Raw genomic sequence first — 6,339 nt, forward strand, 5'->3', positions numbered from 1 at the left:
TTGAATGTCATTAGTTTACTTAAAAGGAGTTACCCCAAATCCTTTCATTGAAAATAGCAAGCACATATTTTTGCACAACGTGCAAATAGGAAGAAATAGAATACGAACGCAAATTACCCAATGAGCACTTACAGTGACTTATAATCACACTACAATGTAGCTAGTATAACAGTGATTGTAATGCATTATACAATTATTAGAATGTACTGTATTACAAGTAGTAGTAGGCCTATAATAATTATAACACCATGGTTGAGCAAAAAATATGAATTTGCAAAATAATGCTCTGAAAGAATATTGATTGACTTCAAGTCTATTATCTCAGGTTGGTATTGTAGGTTATAATGTTGTGGAGATTTGAGATGTGTTTTTTTACTGTTAGCCATACAGTTTTGCTTTTGCAATGTTACCCATTAAAACAGCAGCTTGTACATCTGCTATTTCAGATTTTCTTTCTATCTTGAAAGTGTGAGAACATTTGTAGAATCGGCCTCAGGTCACACGGTGGTCTTCCTGTAGGCTAATGAAGTGCTGATGGGACTTTTGGTTATAGAAATAAAATATCACGTCCGAACTTGACTGAAAATGAGGAGTGACAGGATCTTGAAGCAATTCCATATGTTGAGAATTGTGTCTGTCGTCTCTGGTTGGGAAAGTACATCAAGTCTGCTTTGAAATGCATTTGTTTGTACATGGAATCCCTTTGAATCTATACTCCAGAACCGTTATTAATGAGCTGGTTCAGTGTTACATTCCATAGACTGAATGAAAAACTTTAAACACATTATTTCCATTGGTTTGTTGTTGGACTTTGTACGTCTTTGAAAGGGATTTATTAGACAAACACCAAAGCCGTGTTTTCTTGCATTCTGGAATTCTACACAAAATGATGCCTGCTTTCCACAAAGAGGATAAAGTAAATAATATGAAATAGACAAACATGTGGTAATCAAGAGTTTAAAGTATCACATTTAAAACTCCATACGTTTTTCCAAGTAAGTCAGTGTTAACATGTTTTCAATGATGACCTGCTTTGATGTATTTATGAGGAGTTACAAAACGCAAGATGAAGAAAGAGATTAAAACACAAAGAAACATCTATACCCTATAGTTCATGGTCACACATGATGTCGTCAGCTGCTTCTTTTCACCTGACAGTGAGGAGTTTAACCAAGAGGATAATATATGTGGACGAACAGGGCACGCTATTCCTCTCAGTTCCACGGAACCAGGCAGGCACCCTGACCAACCTGTAAGAGTTGCTACTTTTACAGGTTGTGTAGCCAGGCTTCACACCCATGAACACATTCTATTGTGTTCATTGTAGTGCCTAGCCAAGCCAGATGCACCACAGATGATTCAAACCCCTTGTCTCTGTGGTGGTGGCAGGCATTTTACACCTGGAAGCCCACAACCATTGTGTTATACTGCTGCTGACCACTAAAATGCCACATGTGTCAAGTGCCTCCCTCGAGGCCACTGTGATGGTAGCTGATGTGAGTGGAGAGAGTTTCTCCTCCACTTTTCCCCCCCATCAAGTTTTCCCCAGACATTTCAACCAGCAACCTTCCAGCCACAAGTTTGAGACTCATCTGCGTGCCTTTGTTTGAAGTCTCTACTTACTTAGAACCAGGATCAGTTCTTGTATTGACTCTAGACTATGCCTTTCACGCCTTGATGTGGTCACGTCAGGCAGTAATTGGGGACATGATTGTTGGTTTCATGATTAGATGCTTCACCCACCACATACACACGCTCTGTGATTAACCACAGATTAAAAAGTCCTTTGCACTTGTCATGCTTAAATGCATCCATTCAACCACTGCTTCAAACATCCCTCCATTTTTTGGATGCCTGGTTTGGTTTTCAGGCCCCAGATAAAGTATAAATCTATAGGACCTTCTGTGGAAATTTTGAATCCTATCCCTTTCGCCTCATCTTCCAAGGTGATGTCCTCATGTGACATGAGCAGGGAGAACTCCCAGATATTCGAGGCAGGTCCTGATGAAGGTGGTTCTTTATTAATGATGATGAAAATTACAGAACGTTGACACATCATGACTGTGCTTGGGGAAGGGCAAGGAGAATGTGAGATAATGTTTTGGAGGAAAAAACCTGGAAAAACCCTCTTGCAGTGACGGAATGAACATGTCTTATCTGACTCAGCCATCTGAAGCCAAGCTGCGTTTCTTGCAGTTGTACTGTATAGCTACAGTATGTGTATCAGGCAACCTCAACGGTTTTCCTTTCAGGGAGTTATTTTTGTGTCAACTCGCCTCTCAGAGATGTCCATAACAATATTATGGGCTATACAAATAATGACCAAAAGCCAGAACATCCTGAAACAGTAAGGCCATGAGGAATACATTTTCTCATTTCTGAAGCCAAGTGCACAATTTGCCTGGACCAAGGCAAAGCGTGGAAGCCAAAATATGACAGGACTATTCAGACGGAATATAATTTTTCCGGGACAAAAGTGATGATTCATGCTGGACAGAATGACTTGCATTTCAATTTTGCATGGTTTGATTTGATGTGAGTCAATGCTTCATATGTTTCTTGATTACTTCAAGACCTTTTGGATGTGTACAGCCCTGTCAACTTGATAAATGTGTTGTTTTTTACAAAATTTACCAAAACCCCATTTTCGAAAATTATGCATAATTTGTTGACCCAAGTCGCTCACCCTAGAAATTTCCCAGTGACTGCTAACTTCAACTATTGGGACAACACTGACATCTCATGCTCAGACGTGTGAGTGTAAGCCTGAATCCTATTTTTGAGTGGTGCAACCACTCCAAGGAACAGCAATGTCCATGTCCGTGGGTTGTTCACCTACCTATGTGACGTTAATGAGCACCAGTATATGACTATAAGTACCAGTAGGGGCGTTGTTGTGCCAGAAACAGAGAGAGGGATAGTGCTGCACTGTTGCCTGCTAATGAGAGAGAGAGAGGGAGGTGGGGGTTGCACCACTCAGTTCACATGGCTGTGATTTTTCTTTATACATTTGATACACTACAGCCAGGCTTGATTGTTGGCTACAGTCAAGTCTGTTCCTCACTATAGGCACACAAAAACAATGATACACTAGAAAAAGTGTCCCTCGGGGTACAGGTCTCCACCAGGCCAGGTCAGGTTATTTTGGCCTCCTGGTGGTGCTATAATAGGCCAATGGGAAAAGGGTGCCATTTTTTCTTACGCCTTTGATGGCAATTGGATGATTTGAGTGTGCCAAAATTCACCTGTTGGTGGCGCTATAACAGGCCAATGTGAAAAGGGTGGGATTTATTCCTCAGTAGTAAGAAAGTGCGTGAAAACTTAACGTAAAGTGCACGCTATCGTTCATGATTTGAGGCTTTTTGTTCTAAACGGGCCAATCCTGCAAACTTTGGAAGCCAATGTTAGATTTTTAGGATGGAATATGAAATACCGGACCGATCCGTCTTGTGCACATGACTATAGAGATACTGTGTTACGGTGTGCAGGATTTTTTGTTTTTATAAAAGGCTATAAATGGCACATGTGAAAAATGCAGGTCAAAGGTTTTTCCTTGGCCTCTAGGGAGTGTGCATGCAACGTTTCACACAGATCGGTGCAGTTATAGGTAAAACCTGGTAGGTCACCGACCGGACCATACCGGGTTTCTTGGAAAGGTTTGCTATCGTCCCCCCGAACCCTCCAAACTGCGGTCCCACAGGGATCTGTACTTGGTCCCCTCCTTTTCTCCCTGTACACTAAATCTCTTGGCATGCACTATCATGTCTGCTCACAATCTATCTTATCACTGCTATGCCGATGACACACAACTGTTCCTATCCTTCCCCCCTCTGCTACTCAGGTGGAAGAGCGCATCACTGCATGCCTGGCTGACATCTCACAGTGGATGTCTTTTGTTTTTTTGTGGCTTTCGCCTGGACCGCTGAGCCATGGCCCAGGCCCAGTGGATGTCTTCTAACCACCTCAAGCTGAACCGAGACAAGACTGAGCTTCTCTTTTTCCCATGCAGCTTAGTCCTGCCCCATGCGGGAGCTAACTATTTCTGTAGACAACGCCCTGGTTACGTCTGTAACCTTGGTGTTATCCTAGACAGTCAGCTCTCGTTCAAAACACACATCACAGCCGTCACTTGATCCTGTAGGTTTACACGGAATCTATAACATACAACGAATTAGACCGTTCCTCATCCAGGAGTCAGCCCAGCTCCTAATGCAGACAACAGTCTTGTCAAAACTTGACTATTGTAACTCCCTCCTTACTGGCCTACACCTGCTTCTGATATTCTCTCAGTGCACAATGCTCTATCAGACAAAACAAAACTCCAACTGGATAACTGCTTGTGACAAAAGTGGTTTGTAATTTCACATTGTGTTGTCCTACTTCTTTCCACTGACTCGTGCTGCTATTGTTTAGATTCTGTTGCACGATTCAGTTGTGCAGTTGTGCTTCTTGGTCATCGTGCTCGTTTATCTTTTGTTCCCGTCTTTTGTTGTCTTGAGGTGAGGTCTGTTTATACAGTAGGCAGCTTGCACCTTTTCATTTCACCTGGACAAAATAGTTTAAACTGTATTGTTTTCAGCACTGAATTACTGTTTCATGGTTGCACTGACATGTTATAACACTGCATATCAAGTATAACTGGGCGTTTACTACCCTGGAAACCAGACATATCTGCCAGTGAAAAAACAAAAACTTGTCGTAAAAACCGACAAATAAAGTCAGTTTTCTTATGCCAAATGGTAAATTTATATAGCCCCTTTATCCAAAGGCGCTGAACTACTGCCACCACAGTGGCTCAGAAAAGTGTTGTATTCCAGAAAAAATTGCACACCCTTCTGTGGGGACTTGTGACTGAGCTTCCTGTTTAGACTTTGATCATGGTATAAGTTGAGAGGTGAAATGTTGTGAGTTGTGACTGAACTACATGAGCCAGAAAATCTCTGCAAAGGGAATGTGGAAAAATTTGCTCTATACATCCTCCACCATATTCTAAGCACCACTCATTTTATTGGCGATTTATACTTAGTGTTAGTTGCACTGTTGTGCACAATAACAGCCGATCTACAGGCCATGGTGCCTTGTGATCTTGTAGATCTGCCATTTTCGGTGAGCAACACAGCACTTAACCGTATGTCAGGCATTACCCCCAATTACGGTATGCCAGTGGAGGTGCTCCGTGGCCAACAGTAGACTGTGGTTGCGCTAGGCAGCGCCTGTTTAAATGAGTATAATTGCATGGGTGTGAGTCAAGGTTTGCTGTCAGAGCATCTTTGCAGTCATTTATCCTGGGTAAATAAAAGGTTAAATATTACAGCCATTATCAAGTCAACACAAAGTCTAAGCAGACTGTAAACTCTGAAATGTCATTCCATTACATGCAGCTGACATTTCAAATTGGAATGTATAGTCTACTCTGCAGCCCCTATGTCTCAAACAGTAATAGTTCTTTGTCACCACTCAGTGAAAATAGTCTTCAGGACTAGTAAATGTGGGGGGAAACAGCCAAGCTCTGCCCGTGGACAATATGTTTTGTATTGTTTGTCTGGCAGGCAGGCATAAAAAACAACATAATTTGATCTGTTAAATAAACCTGCAAAAAAAAAGTGCGCTCAATGTCATGCAGGACATTCTAGCAAGGGCATGCTGAGTGCTTTATTGCAACTACCAATTTAGTTGATTAACAACACAATACAAATCAGAAAGCAGCATGTAGTGGAAAATCTTCCCCATTTCTGTCACTGCTCTGCTTTAACCTCTGACAAATGTTCTGCAACGTACATGGCCTTAATTACTGTTGACGCTACAACATGCAGAGACGGCATAAATCAATCTGATTTGGGTAAAAAAGGGTCTATTTTCCCTGGTGCAAAAGTGTGGGGGATGGAGGTACTTTTTTTTCCAAGAGAAAGATAAAACAACGCAAATGACATTGGCTTCACAGACTGAGATAATGACCGAGTCTGGTGTACTGGCGGCTCAGTGCCATTTGAAAACATCGGATGAGTGTTTGAGAACTCAATCCGTTCGCTCGGGGCTTTGTAGTGTACGCGTTTCATCTCCTGCTCATTAAAACGGCCAAACAAGACAAGCTGAAGTGAGGCCAAACGATGCTCACTCAGGGACCACGATGTCGTTTGGAGTCCCAACGAAACCTCAAATATCAAAGCACAATCAAGATAATGCGTCACAGGATGACGGGACAACGCAGAGAGGTTTAAAGCATAAACAACTTGAGTATTCAGCATGTTTTTATGTCATGGAGCGTCTCACAGAAAATGTATACCTTTGTGGTCAAGTTCAAGAAATCTCATCTCTATAATCCCATCAGTCGTGCGTGCA

The sequence above is a fragment of the Protomyctophum parallelum genome (genome assembly GCF_964188405.1).
Source record: "Protomyctophum parallelum genome assembly, chromosome: 5".
Lineage (NCBI taxonomy): Eukaryota > Metazoa > Chordata > Actinopteri > Myctophiformes > Myctophidae > Protomyctophum > Protomyctophum parallelum.